The sequence below is a fragment of the Aquarana catesbeiana genome, linkage group LG04, assembly GCF_042186555.1.
Source record: "Aquarana catesbeiana isolate 2022-GZ linkage group LG04, ASM4218655v1, whole genome shotgun sequence".
Taxonomy (NCBI): Eukaryota; Metazoa; Chordata; class Amphibia; order Anura; family Ranidae; genus Aquarana; species Aquarana catesbeiana.
In genome coordinates, this window is record NC_133327.1 from 338,594,145 (window position 1) to 338,609,822 (window position 15,678).

The window sequence follows — 15,678 nt, forward strand, 5'->3', positions numbered from 1 at the left end:
AGGCTTGCAGGGGGTTCCTTAGCCAGTGCACAATTCATTTTAAACTTCAGCCCCAAAACTTCCTGTCCGATCGGGTGAAAGTAGCCTATATTATATCCCTCCTGTCTGGCAGGCGCTAGCTTGGGCTGCCCCTCTGTGGGAACTGAATGATCCAGTGGTTTCTAGCCTGTCTGATTTCTTGAAACTTTTTCAGAATATCTTCGAGGAACCGAGTCGTGTCTACTCAGCGGCTAGCGCTCTTTCACGTCTCCGTCAAGAGTCTGCTTCTGTGGGACTGTATGCTCTTCAGTTCCGTATCCTCGCAGCTGAATTGAGCTGGAATAATGAGGCCCTAGTTGCAACCTTTTTACATGGCTTCTCTGATAGAGTGAAGGATGAATTAGCAGGAAGATCACTTCCTGCTGATCTGGACGGTGTCACCACCTTGTGTAACCAGATCGATATTCGCTTTCAGGAGAGGGCCCTGGAAAAAAGACGCCAGCACTCCCCGTTCCTTAGGCAGCCTGAGCTCCCAGTCCCTTCTCTTCGATCCGATGAGCACCCCCGCCCGCTGAGGAACCTACGCAGCTGGGCTAGATCAAGTTGTCTCCTGAAGAATGCGCTAGGCGCAGAACTCTGGGCCTGTGCCTCTATTGTGGGGCCAAAGGTCATTTTTGTGACACTTGTTCTCTTCTTCCGGAAAAATGATCGGGGCTAATACATCTGGAAGGTGGAGTATTAGACCCTGAAATATCACCTTCACCTTCTCGTCTTCTTCTTTCTGTGTCCCTTCATGTCAGCACTTCCTCTCGCTCGGTCTCAGCGCATCTGGATTCCAGAGCCGCTGGAAATGTCATGGATTGGGAAACTGCATCTTCCATGAGACTTACCCTTTTGCCCCTTTCAACGCCATTGGTGGTCTTGGCGATTGATTGCACTGTTCTCCCAGGGGGTCCTATCTGCTTCCAGACTCTCCCTGTTAAGATGTCGGTAGGGACACTCCACCAGGAGTGGATATCCTTCCTTGTCTTACCTACGGCTTCATCTCCTATCATATTAGGTCTTCCTTGGTTACGGTTCCATTCTCCACACATTGACTGGACTGCTGGACGGATCCTGGCTTGGGGTTCCTCCTGTTCCTCTTCCTGCCTACTCAAGGTTACCCCAAAAGAGAAACTTCCTGTTGCCACCATCCCAGTATCTTCTGCTCTTCCCGTTGCATATAGCGATTTCTGGAATGTCTCCTGCAATAGTCGGGCTCAGGCACTCTCTGGGTCATGTGGCACTCTGGATGAGGAGCCCACCTGTGAACTTGAGCCGATCATTCATTCCAGTTTGCATGGTCATTTACCTTTGCCTGTTCCTGGACCCCCTTGGACGCACACCCAGGCTGACTCGTCTACTAGTTTGACGGTCACTATGCCCTGTGATGTGATTCTGATGGTCGCTGCACTTGGCAATGCTGTTCAGTGGTCCTCTGCACCAGTTCAGCCTTTGCCCAGTGAAGCTATCCAGCTTGACTTCTGTGACACATCACTTTCTAACCAACCTGATCTCAGGGATCCACTGACTTCTGCCCAGTCTGATGATTCTGTGCTGGATGTCCAGCTCATCTTTTATGGTCTTAGGGGCCCTGCTCAGACTCCTGATGGTCTTCTTATGCCTTTACCCATTCCTAAGAAGCCTTTAGCCTTCAATAAGTCCTCTCGTCCTCGGTTTCGGTCTCTGAGGATAATCAGGAATACGGGGTTAGCCAAATTTTGGATTCCCGACTCTGTAGAGGCATTCTCCAGTACCTTGTGCATTGGAAGGGGTTTGGTCCTGAGGAGAGGTCGTGGATCAAGGCTTCTGAGGTCTTTGCACCTCGTCTGTTGAGGAAGTTTCATTTGAGGTTTCCCTCTAAACCTGGTCCCAGGCGGGGAAGGGGGAGGCCTCGTAAGAGGGGGGGTACTGTCATGGTTATGCAATAGAGTTTTGTCTGTCAGCTTACCTGTCTCCATGTGTTCATCTCTAAAGACCAGCTGACTCTCACCTGACTGGTTTTATAACCTCTCCTCTAAGCATGGCCCCACCCCAGGCCCTATCAGGGAACCCTATATTAACCTGTGCACTGCAAGCCAGCAGTGCTGATCAACAATTGTGTGTTAGCTTTCGTGTGTACTTGCTGTGTTCCCTATACCTGATTCCAGTTACCGACTTTGGCCTGTTCTTGACTATTCCTGTCTGCTGGTGACCCTGACCTTTGGCGTGTCCCTGACTATCCCTGTTTGCCTGTGACCCTGAACCTTGGCGTGAACTCTTTTGTCCTTGTCTGCTTGTGGCCCCAACCTTGGCTTATTCCCTTACTATCCCTATCCTCCTGTTGCCTACTGTGGGTGTGAGCTGGGGAACCCTGGGGGTCGCGACCTGGAGCCAGTTGCAGCCCAGTCCATCCTCATCACTAGAGGCTCTGGTGAACACCTGCTAGCTCTTAGACTCTGCGCTCCAGGGAATCTTATGCTCTAACCCCAGTGGGATCCGTGCTGGTGTTCCAGCGGCCCTGCCTTCTTTACCACCCTGACTCCCATCCGCAGCAGTCAGCCATAGGGTCAACTACCTTGCGGTGCACTCCTGATCCCAACGGTGTGCATCTGTCACCTAGCCTCAAGGTGACCTGACATTACTGTAGTGTGTCCACTGCACAGTGTGCACCTAAAGCTACCTGAAGAAAATTGGTGGTGTTCTTCTGATCCTATTATTACCGCAGGCAGCTGTAGTATTTACAAGTTAGTGTAGTTCGTCCTCTGCACAGTGTGCACCTAAAGCTACCTGAAGAAAATTGGTGGTGTTCTTCTGATCCTATTAGTACAGTACCGCAGGCAGCTGCAGTATTTAAAAGTTAATGTAGTGCATCCTCTGCACAGTGTGCACCTAAAGCTACCTAAAGAAAATTAGTGGTGTTCTTCTGATCCTATTGGTACAGTACCGCAGGCAGCTGCAGTATTTACAAATTAGTGTAGTGCGTCCTCTGCATAGTGTGCACCTAAAGCTACCTGAAGAAAATTGGTGGTGTTCTTCTGATCCTATTAGTATCACAGGCAGCTGTAGTATTTAAAAGTTAGTGTAGTGCATCCTCTGCACAGTGTGTACCTAAAGTTACCTGAAGAAAATTGGTGGTGTTCTTCTGATCCTCTTAGTATCGCAGGCAGCTGTAGTATTTAAAAGTTAGTGTAGTGCGTCCCCTGCACAGTGTGCACCTAGAGCTACCTGAAGAAAATTGGTGGTGTTCTTCTGATCCTATTAATACCACAGGCAGGCAGCTACAGTATTTACAGTTAGTGTACTGTGTCCTCTGCACAGTGTGCACCTAAAGCTACCTGAATAAAATTGGCAGTGTTCTGATCCTATATGAAGACCACAGGCAGGCTGCTACAGTATTTATAGTTAGTGTACTGTGTCCTCTGCACAGTGTGCACCTAAAGCTACCTGAAGACAATTGCTGTTGTTCTGCCCCTGTTAATGCCACAGACAGGGAGCTACAGTATTTACAGTTAGTGTACTGCGTCCTCTGCACAGTGTGCACCTAAAGCTACCTGAATAAAATTGGTGGTGTTCTTCTGATCCTATTAGTACAGTACCGCAGGCAGCTGCAGTATTTACAGATTAGTGTAGTGCGTCCTCTGCACAGTGTGCACCTAAAGCTACCTGGAGACAATTGCTCTTGTTCTGCACCTGTTAATACCACAAGCAGGTGGCTACAGTATTTACAGTTAGTGTACTGTGTCCTCTGCACAGTGTGGACCTAAAGCTTTCTGAATAAAATTGGTGGTGTTCTTCTGATCCTATATTAATACCACAGGCAGGCAGCTACAGTATTTACAAGTTAGTGTAGTGCGTCCTCTGCACAGTATGCACCTAAAGCTACCTGGAGACAATTGCTGTTGTTCTGCTCCTATTAATACCACAGACTGGCAGCTACAGTATTTACAGTTAGTGTACTGTGTCCTCTGCACAGTGTGCACCTAAAGCTACCTGAATTAAATTGGTGGTGTTCTTCTGATCCTATTAATACCACAGGCAGGCAGCTACAGTATTTACAGTTAGTGTACTGCGTCGTCTGCACAGTGTGCACCTAAAGCTACCTGAAGACAATTGCTGTTGTTCTGCTCCTATTAATACCACAGGCAGGCAGCTACAGTATTTACAGTTAGTGTACTGCATCCTCTTCACAGTGTGCACCTAAAGCTACCTGAAGACAACTGCTGTTGATCTGCTCCTATTAATACCACAGGCAGGCAGCTACAGTATTTACAGTTAGTGTACTGCGTCCTCTGCACAGTGTGCACCTAAAGCAACCTGAAGACAATTGCTGTTGTTCTGCTCCTATTAATACCACAGGCAGGCAGCTACAGTATTTACAGTTAGTGTACTGTGTCCTCTGCACAGGGTGCACCTAAAGTTACCTGAACACAATTGCTGGTGTTTTCATATTAATAATACTACAGGCAGGCAGTTGATTCTGCTAGCTGCAGTATCAATATATATATATATATATATATATATATATATATATATATATATATATATATATATATATATATATATACATACATCCCAGCTTTGTGCAACTACATCTCATTGCAGGCCATTAGTATGTCTGGAAGGCCAACAAGGAGAGGCAGACAGTCACAAGCCAATAAAAGAGGGCAAGCAGGCTCTGTGTCTAGAGGCAACAGTGCTGGTTGTGGAGACGGTGCATCCTCATCAGCACGTGGCCATGGGACACGCTTGTCCTTTTTTTCGGCAGCTGGCCGTGTTGAGCCGCAACAAGTGGAAGACTTGGTAGAGTGGATGGCCAAGCCGTCCTCATCCTCCTCATCCTCTCTTACCCAGGCTTAGGGTACTTTGTCTGGCAAAACAGTTGCCAACGCGGCCTCTTCCCTCGGCTCAATGGCATCAGTCACTCCTTACCTAGCCCCACCATGTCCTCCTGAGGAGTCCCCTGAACTGTTTGACCACAGTGTTGGGTACATGCTCCAGGAGGATGCCCAGCGTTTTGAAGGCTCCGATGATGGTACCCAGCTAGAGGAAGGCAGTAACGTGAGGCCAGAGAGAGGGAGTGCCCAAGAAGGACAGCAATCTGGCAGTCATGTTCCCCCAGCTGCAGCATACTGCCAGCTTTGTTCCAGTGATGAGGAGGAAGGGGATGATGAGGTCACTGACTCCACGTGGGTACCTGATAGAAGAGAGGAGGAGGAGGCACATCACCAACGAGGCAGGATGCCCTCCAGGGGCCAGCTTAAGGGCAGCACACCGACTGCATCACACCGCCGAGCTCTGCATGTGCAGGGCGCTGCTGTCTCTGCGCGTTATTCCAAAGGTTCTTTGGTGTGGGCCTTTTTTGAGACAAGTGCATCAGATCCCCCAGCTGCTATTTGCAACATATGTCTCAAGCGTATCTCGCGTGACCAAAACATCACCCACTTGGGCACCACATGCTTGACCAGACATATGTCGACCTGCCATGCAGTTCGTTGGCAAGCGTACCTAAAAGACGCACACCAAAGAACAAAGAGGACCTCTCCTTGCTCCTCATCAGCTGGGATCTCCAACCCCACTATACCTTCAGTCCTCTCTGAGACCTGCACTGAGAGGAATGAAGGTAGAATTAGGTGTGTCACAGCCAAGTACTTGGGGACAATCTGCTATCCGTACACCAACGTCAGATTGTACCAGGCAAATTTCCCTGCCCCATCTGCTGCATCACCGGAAGAAGTTCGCTCCCAGCCATCCACATGCCCAGCGGTTGAATGCTAGCTTGGCTAAATTGCTAGCACTTCAGCTGCTGCCTTTTCAGTTGGTAGACACTGCCCCCTTCCATGAGTTTGTGAAATGTGCGTGTCATATACCAGATAAGACCAGAACTGTGTGGACTGCAACAGAGTGAACCAGACATAAATAGGTGAAAGTAAGCTTATTAAGGTAAATGCATATACATGTGAACTCACCACCAATACAGAGTGAACAAACCAAACAACCAGACAGTGATAATACACAACCAGCATATGTAGCAAAAGGGAGTACCAGAATCGTAGTCAAGCCAGGCCAAGGTCATAAACAGGAGATCAGTAGCTGGGAAGGGAAACAAACAGGATAAGAGAGGATGGATGGATCACAGGAGGGATGGGTCAGGTACAAGGCTCAGGGTGCAGGGTTCAGGTAACAGACAGGAAACAGGATCAACAGGTTCCAGGAATCAGGCTTCAGGTTCAGGATCAGAGTAACAGGATGCAGGCTGCAGGTTAGGGCTCAAGGACAATACCAGGGCAACATGAGTTTGCACTTGCCGTGTATTTATACTGCAGCTCTGCTTATTAAGGTCAGGTGACACCTGTCCGCAGAGGGGAATACCTGCTCCATACTGCCAGGATTCCTCCGCTGGTGGACGCCAGTACTGTGGCCCAAAGGTGACAGAATACCAGCAGGAAAAAGCTCTTCTGACAGCTCCAACCTGCCAGGAGACACCTGCTGGTGGACCTCAGTACTGCACGCCAAATGATCGATATTACCAGCGGAGGAGACCTTTCCTGACAGTACCCCTCCTTGAAGGAGCGACCTCCGGATGCTCCCACTAGCCATTGCTGGGGAAAGTCAATGGTGTCCAGCCGGGCAGCGGGCACCTCAAGCTGGGCAGCAGGCAGTGGCACATCAGGCTGGGTAGTGGACAGGAACACATCAGGCTGGGCAGCTGGCAGGAACACATCAGGCTGGGTAGTGGGCAGGAACACATCAGGCTGGGCAGCGGGCAGGAACACACCAGGCTGGGCAGCGGGCAGGAACACACCAGGCTGGGCAGCGGACAGGAACACACCAGGCTGGGCAGCAGGCATGGGCACTTCAAGCTGGGCAGCAGGCACATCAAGCAGGGCAGCAGGCACAGGCACTTCAAGCTGGGCAGCAGGCACATCAGGCTGGGCAGCAGGCATGGGCACTTCAGGCTGGGCAGCAGGCACATCAGGCTGGGCAGCAGGCATGGACACTTCAAGCTGGGCAGCAGGCACATCAAGTGGGGCAGCAAGCACAGGCACTTCAAGCTGGGCAGCAGGCACATCAGGCTGGGCAGCAGGCACGAGCACTTCAAGCTGGGCAGCAGGCACGGGCACTTCAAGCTGGGCAGCAGGCACGGGCACTTCAAGCTGGGCAGCAGGCACATCAGGCTGGGCAGCAGGCATGGGCACTTCAAGCTGGGCAGCAGGCACATCAGGCTGGGCAGCAGGCATGGGCACTTCAAGCTGGGCAGCAGGCACATCAAGCGGGGCAGCAGGCACAGGCACTTCAAGCTGGGCAGCAGGCACATCAGGCTGGGCAGCAGGCATGGGCACTTCAAGCTGGGCAGCAGGCACAGGCCCCTCAAGCTGGGCAGCAGGCATGGGCACTTCAAGCTGGGCAGCAGGCACTTCAAGCTGGGCAGCAGGCACGGGCACTTCAAGCTGTGCAGCAGGCATGGGCGCTCCAAGCTGGGCAGCAGGCACATCAAGCGGGGCAGCAGGCACTTCAAGCTGGGCAGCAGGCACATCAGGCTGGGCAGCAGGAATGGGCAATTCAAGCTGGGCAGCAGGCACAGGCACTTCAAGCTGGGCAGCAGGCACAGGCACTTCAAGCTGGGCAGCAGGCACTGGCACGGGCACTTCAAACTGGGCAGCAGGCAGAGGCACAGGCACATCAAGCTGGGCAGCAAGCAGAGGCACAGGCTGGGCAGCAAGCTCCGGGGCATCAGGCTGGGCTCAAGCTCTGGGTCATCAGGCTGGGCAGCAGACAGAGGCACATCAGGCTGGAAAGCGGGCACATCAGGCTGGAAGGCAGGAACATCAGGCTGGAAAGCAGGCACATTAGGCTGGAAAGCGGGCACATCAGGCTTGAAGGCAGGCACATCAAGCTGGAGAGCGTGCACATCAGGCTGGAGAGAGGGCACATCAGGCTGGAGAGCGGGCACTGGCACCTCAGGCTGAAATACTGGCACCTCAGGCTGGAACACTGGCACCTCAGGCTGGAACACTGGCCCCTCAGGCTGGAACACCTCCAGCTGGAACACTGGCCCCTCCAGCTGGAACACTGGCCCCTCAGGCTGGAACACTGGCACCTCAGGCTGGAACACTGGCACCTCAGGCTGGAACATGGTGCCTCAGGCTGGAACACTGGTACCTCAGGCTGGAACACTGGTACCTCAGGCTGGAACACTGGCCCCTCCGGCTGGAACACTGGCACCTCAGGCTGGAACACTGGCCCCTCAGGCTGGAACACTGGCACCTCAGGCTGGAACACAGTGCCTCAGGCTGGAACACTGACCCTCAGGCTGGAACACCTCCAGCTGGAACACTGGCCCCTCCGGCTGGAACACTGGCCCCTCAGGCTGGAACATGGTGCCTCAGACTGGAAGACGGTGCCTCAGGCTGGAACACTGGTACCTCAGGCTGGAACACTGGCACCTCAGGCTGGAACACTGGCACCTCAGGCTGGAACACTGACCCCTCAGGCTGGAACACTGACCCCTCAGGCTGGAACACTGGCCCCTCAGGCTGGAACATGGTGCCTCAGACTGGAAGACGGTGCCTCAGGCTGGAACACTGGTACCTCAGGCTGGAACACTGGCACCTCAGGCTGGAACACTGGCACCTCAGGCTGGAACACTGGCCCCTCAAGCTGGAACACTGACCCCTTAGGCTGAAACACTGACCCCTCAGGCTGGAACACCTCCAGTTGGAACACTGGCACCTCTGGCTGGAACACTGGCACCTCAGGCTGGAACACTGGCACCTCCGGCTAGAACACTGGAACCTCCGGCTGGAACACTGACCCCTCAGGCTGGAACACTGGCCCCTCAGGCTGGAACACTAGCACCTCAGGCTGGAAGGCGGGTACCAGGACATCAAGCTGGAAAGCGGACATCAGGACATCGGACTGGATAACAGGCACTGGGACGTTAGACTGGATAGCAAGCACTGGGACATCAGACTGGGTTGCAAGCACTGGGACGTCAGACTGGGTTGCAAGCACTGGGACGTCAGACTGGGTTGCAAGCACTGGGACGTCAGACTGGGTTGCAAGCACTGGGACATCAGACTGGGTTGCAAGCACTGGGACATCAAACTGGGTTGCAAGCACTGGGATGTCAGACTGGGTTGCAAGCACTGGGACGGCAGACTGGGTTGCAAGCACTGGAACGGCAGACTGGATTGGATTAGCTGATGCGGAGGCAGGTTGAGTTACGGGCAGGATTGTCTTGGTTGGAAAAAACTTTCGTTTTTTCTTTGGCTTAGCCACTGAAGGTCTGTAGGTGAGGGGTACAGCAGACTGGAAAGGAGGATTTGGATATGGCAGAGAAGAGGCAACAGTAGCTGGGGGAAGTTCCTATGGGTTTGTAGGCAGCTGAGAAGAGGCTGGTGGGTTGAATGCAGGAAAGGTACAGGGAGCAGAGACTGGATATGAATATTTGGTTGGGAGCAGCATATACTGAGCTGCAACTGAGGTTGACATGGGTGATGGGGAAACATACATTTGGGTAGGCTGGTGTTTGATGGCAGAGGTAGTTTGTTTGGCTGGAGCTGATTGCATCATGTCAGACCATGCTGAAAGTATAGGTTGTACAAACTGTGCTTTTAAATCTCCCTGTCTAACAAAAGACTGAGCAGACACAGTGCACTCAGCAATCACCTGTGGGGAACAGGCTGAGTAGTGCTCACAAAAATCGGCAGGATCATCTTCAAAAGCAACACTAGGGATACAACCTGAGTCATATCAAAAGAAGGAGTGAAATCATCACGGCCCTCTGGAATACAGGGCAGGGCCAGCTTAGTACAGATCTTGATCAAAGGCTGCACCTCCCCAAACAATATATAACCTTGATCCACCAGGGAGTGAGCCAAACGTATAGTTGCAAACACCTGGTCAGTAGACCATCCTTTCAGAGCCTGGCGGCAATAATCACCACTTTCAGATGCCAGCAGAGAAAAATAAATAACCTCATCTGCATTCATGTTTACAACCAAACTGAATCAAAATTGTTCCCCTGTGCAGCCACTTCCGGTTAGGGATGGCCCTGGTATTCTGTCATATACCAGATAAGACCAGAACTGTGTGGACTGCAACAGAGTGAACCAGACATAAATAGGTGAAAGTAAGTTTATTAAGGTAAATGCATATACATGTGAACACACCACCAATACAGAGTGAACAAACCAAACAACCAAACAGTGATAATACACAACCAGCATATGTAGCAAAAGGGAGTACCAGAATCGTAGTCAAGCCAGGCCAGGGTCATAAACAGGAGATCAGTAGCTGGGAAGGGAAACAAACAGGATAAGAGAGGATGGAAGGGACAGGTACAAGGCTCAGGGTCCAGGGTCCAGGTAACAGACAGGAAACAGGATCAACAGGTTCCAGGAATCAGGTTTCAGGATCAGAGTAACAGGATGCAGGCTGCAGGTTAGGGCTCAAGGACAATACCAGGGCAACATGAGTGTGCACTTGCCGGGTATTTATACTGCAGCTCTGCTAATTAAGGTCAGATGACACCTGTCTGCAGAGGGGAATACCTGCTCCATACTGCCAGGATTCCTCTGCTGGTGGACGCCAGTACTGCGGCCCAAAGGTGACAGAATACCAACAGGAAAAAGCTCTTCTGACAGCTCCAACCTGCCAGGAGACACCTGCTGGTGGACCTCAGTACTGCACGCCAAATGATCGATATTACCAGCGGAGGAGACCTTTCCTGACGGTGCGGTTCCTCAGTGGCAGGTTCCAAAACGCCACTTTTTCTCATGGAAGGCGATTCCGGCTCTCTACCGGCATGTGGAAGGCAATGTCTTAGCCTCACTGGACAGGGCGGTCAGCGGTAAGGTGCATATTACCACTGACTCATGGTCCAGCAGGCATGGACAGGGACATTAACTATCTTTCACCACACACTAGGTGACTCTTCTGGCAGCTGGGAAGGATGCAGGACAGGGTGCAGTAGTGTTGGAGGTTGTTCCGCCACCACGCCTCCAAAATACTACTAGTGGTGATTCTGCCACACCTCTCTCCTCCACCCCTCCTCTTCTTCTTCCTTAATGGCCTCTTCCTGTGCTTATTTGTCTTCAGAACCAGCGGTGCTCCGTAGGCGTTCAAGGGGCTACACAAGCACGCAGGCCAAAAGATGCCATGCAGTGCTTGAGCTGGTGTGCTTGGGGGACAGGAGCCACACTGGGGCAGAGATTCTGTCAGCTCTGCAGGGGCAGGTTCAGAGGTGGTATCAGGCTTCTCACTTACCAGACCGGTGAGTCCGCTTGGGCAGAGGGTAGGCTCCCTTACGCGCCCGACTCGTGGCCCCTGGTAGAGTATACAGGAAGCGCAGGAGTATGGAGTGGTATGGGAGCCTGGTAATAGAGTCCAGATGCAGGTGGATGAGCAGTCCTTAACAGCAAGGTGCAGGCTGGAACACAGGCCAACAAAGACTGAACAGGAAGGTCTGGAATCAGGCTGGGTTCGGCAACAGGCAGGCAACGAGGTACAACGGAGCAGGCAGAAGAATAGTCAGACAGGCCAGAGGTCAGGTGCAGGCAGAGTTCAGAGGAGTCCAGGAAACAAGCCGGGTTAGTCAGGAGATCTGGTTACAGGCACAGGAAACAGGTACAAGGGAACGGCAGAGCTGTTGATCAGGCAGCACTGATCAGAGAGTGAAGCCAGCTTAAACAGATGGATTGGTGCCAAACCGGCATGCACGCCAGGCCCCGCCGGATGATGCACACTAGTGCCCAAAGGAGTGCCTGCGTGCCCGTGCCCGAACACCAGCACGCACCCCAAGGCCAGCCGAGTCGCACACGCCAGTGCCCGCAGGAGCAGGCACAACAGGACCAGCAGGAACGCGCGCACTAGCACGCACCGGCGCACCCCGACGCAGACCACCGCAAGCAGCACCGTGACCACTGAGGTAGGCTCTCTGACAGGTGGTTGACACCACGCCAGCTTAAGGCAGGTATGGTGGTTTGCGACAATGGCACCAACCTCCTCTCTGCCCACCGACAGGGACAACTGACCCATGTGCCCTGTTTGGCTTACATCCTTAACTTGGTGGTACAGCGGTTCTTGGGCAGGTACCCAGGCTTACAGGATGTCCTGAGGCAGGCCAGGAAAGTCTGTGTGCATTTCCGCAGGTCATATAATGCCAGTGCTCGGCTGGCTGACCTCCAAAAGGAATTTAACCTGCCCAAGAACTAATCTTTGACATGCCCACCAGGTGGAACTCAACGTTGGCCATGCTGCAGCGGCTGCACACGCAGCAGAGAGCCATCAATGAGTACCTGTGCGACTATGGCACCAGGACAGGGTCAGGGAAGCTTGTTTTTTTTTTCCCCACACCAGTGGGCCATGATCAGGGATGCATGCACTGTCCTGTCACCATTTGAGGAGGCCACGAGGATGGTGAGCAGTGACAGTACATGCATCAGTGACACTGTCCCCCTTGTCCACCTGTTGGAGCACACGCTGCATGGAATAATGGACAGGGCACTTGAGGCAGAACAGAGGCAGTAAGAGGAGGACTTCTTAGCACTCAAGGCCCCCTTTATCCAGACAGTGTTCCTGCGGGCCCGCCGATCACACAGGAAGAGGACGAGGAGGAGGAGGAGGAGGAAGAGGAGGATTGCGTCAGCATGGGGGTGGAGCCTGCCACTCAGCATCAGTAGCAGTCTTTAAGGGATCGTTTACAGTCCCAAGAAACCCATGGACTTGTACATGGCTGGGAGGAGGTGGCTGCGGATCATGTTGTCCTTCGTGACCCAGAGGTCACCGGACCGAATGCCTCAGCAAACCTACGCTGCATGGCCTCCCTGATCCTGCAAAGCCTGCGGAAGGATCCTCGTATTCGTGGTATCAAAGAGAGGGATCAATACTGGCTGGCAACCCTCCTTGATCCACGTTACAAGGGTAAGGTTGCGGACCTTATCTTGCCGTCGCAGAGGGAGCAGAGGATGAAACATCTTCGGGAGGCCTTGCAGAAAGGTATGTGCAACGCGTTCCCAGAGACTGGGAGGTTACAAACTCCTGTTCCTGGACAACGTGTTGCTGAGGCTTCGGTAAGTCAAAGGAGGAGCGGTGGAGAAGGTGACCGATGCTTTCAGACAATTTTTTAGTCCGCAGCCCCAAGGTATGATCGGTTCCAGCAACCATCGCCAGCGTCTGTTTTACATGGTGCAGGAATACCTAGGGGCAAGATCTGACTTGGACACCTTTCCCACCGAAAATCCTCTGGGTTACTGGGTCTTGAGGAAGGATCACTGGCCAGAGCTTGCACAGTATGCAATTGAGCTACTGGCCTGTCCTGCATCCAGCGTTCTTTCGGGACGCACATTCAGTGCTGCTGGAGGCTTTGTAACCGATCACAGGGTGCACATGTCTACCGACTCGGTCGATTGACTGACCTTCATAAAAATGAATCAGTCTTGGATCACCACCAGCTACCAAGCACCTAATGCTGATGTAACCAAATAATTTTTTTTGAAATGTCAGATCCCTTCAAGACTGCCTATGCTGATGCTGAGTGACTATCCTGTTATGCTGAGTGACTATCCTCTTCCTCCTCAATGATCATGCTGATAGCTTGTAAGAATATTTTTGGTTCTGTGCACCGCCACCAGTGGCTAAGGCCCAATTTTTTAGCCCCTGTTTAACAGGGGCCTGTAATTACAATTTTTAATGCAATATTTTGCAAGGAGGGTTAATTGCTGCGCTCAGCTAGAGTATTTGTGAGGGGTTGCAGTGTTGTGGCACCAGCACCAGTGCCTAAGGCCCAATTTTTCAGCCCCTGTTTAACAGGGGCGTGTAATTACAATTTTTGATGCAATACTTTGCACCAGGGCTCATTCCTGCACTCCAACTAGAGTATCTGTGAGGGGTTGCAGTGTTGTGGCACCAGCACCAGTGCCTAAGGCCCAATTTTTCAGCCCCTGTTTAACAGGGGCGTGTAATTACAATTTTTGATGTAATACTTTGCAGCAGGGCTCGTTCCTGCACTCCAACTAGAGTATCTGTGAGGGGTTGCAGTGTTGTGGCACCAGCACCACCACCACCACCACCACCAAAGGCCAAATTTTTCTGATCCTGTTCAACAGGGGCATGTAATTACAATTCTTGATCTAATATTTCACAGCAGAGCCCGTTCTTGCACCCACCAAGTGTAACTGTGAGGGCTTACAGTGTTCTGGCAACACCAACACCTAAGGCCGCAATTTCTGCAGAGTATATAGGGCAGGCCCCTACTTTCAAACATCCAACTTACAAACGACTCCTACTTGCAAATGGAAGGAGAAAACAGGAAGTGAGATGAAATCTACCCCTAGGAAATGAAATTCTCTCCTGTAAGAGTTAATATGGGAAAAATGTGTCTCCTCTCCACTGATGCTTTATCACCAATCCTTGTTTCACTAAAAACCCCAAATTGTCAGAAAGTGAGGTGAAATCTTCTGAAGAGGTGCACAGACAGCAAAACAAATGTCACAGGGGTGATAACCCTTCCCTATATTTTCCAAAAAGCTTAAAAATAGATTTTTTGGCTGGAGCTACACTTTAAAAATGTACCAGTTCAAAATTACAAACAGATTCTACTTAACAACAAACCTACAGTCCCTGTCTTGTTTGCACTGCCTGTATACTGCTGTTCAGAGTATATAAGGCCTGGGGGCTCCACGCCTTTCCTTTTTTTAATTTGGGTGCAGGGTTCCCCTTAATATCCATACAAGACCCAAAGGGCCTGGTAATGGACTGGGGGGTACCCATGCCATTTGTCTCACTGATTTTCATCCATTAAAGCCGCAGGCAGTTTTAAATGACTTTTATTCCTTTAAAAATTTCATTTTGTGCAGGGATTGTTCTAAGCACGGGAAACAAGCACCACTTTACAGACATACTATAGACACCTCCCAAGTACAGTATTTAAAGGAATATTTCACTTTTTTTTCACTTTAAACATCATTAAAATCACTGCTCCCGAAAAAACGTCCGTTTTTAAAAGTTTTTTTGCATTGATACATGTCCCCTGGGGCAGGACCCGGGTCCCCAAACCCTTTTTAGGACAATACCATGTAAATTAGCCTTTAAATTTAGCATTTTTGATTTTGAACGTTCGAGTCCCAGAGACTTCAATGGGGTTCTAAAGTTCGCGCAAATTTTCGGTCCGTTCGCAGGTTCTGGTGCGAACCAAACCGGTGGGTGTTCAGCTCATCCCTACTAAGGATATGGATTACTGGAACCATATCATGTGGTCTGATGAGACCAAGATAAACTTATTTGGTTCAGACGGTGTCAAGCGTGTGTGGCGGCAACCAGGTGAGGAGTACAACGACAAGTGTGTCTTGCCTACAGTCAAGCATAGTGGTGGGAGTGTCATGGTCTGGGGCTGCATGAGTGCTGCCGGCACTGGGGAGCTACAGTTCATTGAGGGACCATGAATGCCAACATGTACTGTGACATACTGAAGCAGAGCTTGATCCCCTCCCTTTGGAGACTGGGCCGCAGGGCAGTATTGCAACATGATAATGACCCCAAACACACCTCCAAGACGACAACTGCCTTGCGAAAGAAGCTGAGGGTAAAGGCAATGGACTGGCCAAGCATGTCTCCAGACCTAAACCCTATTGAGCATCTGTGGGGTATCCTCAAATGGAAGGTGGAGGAGCGCAATGG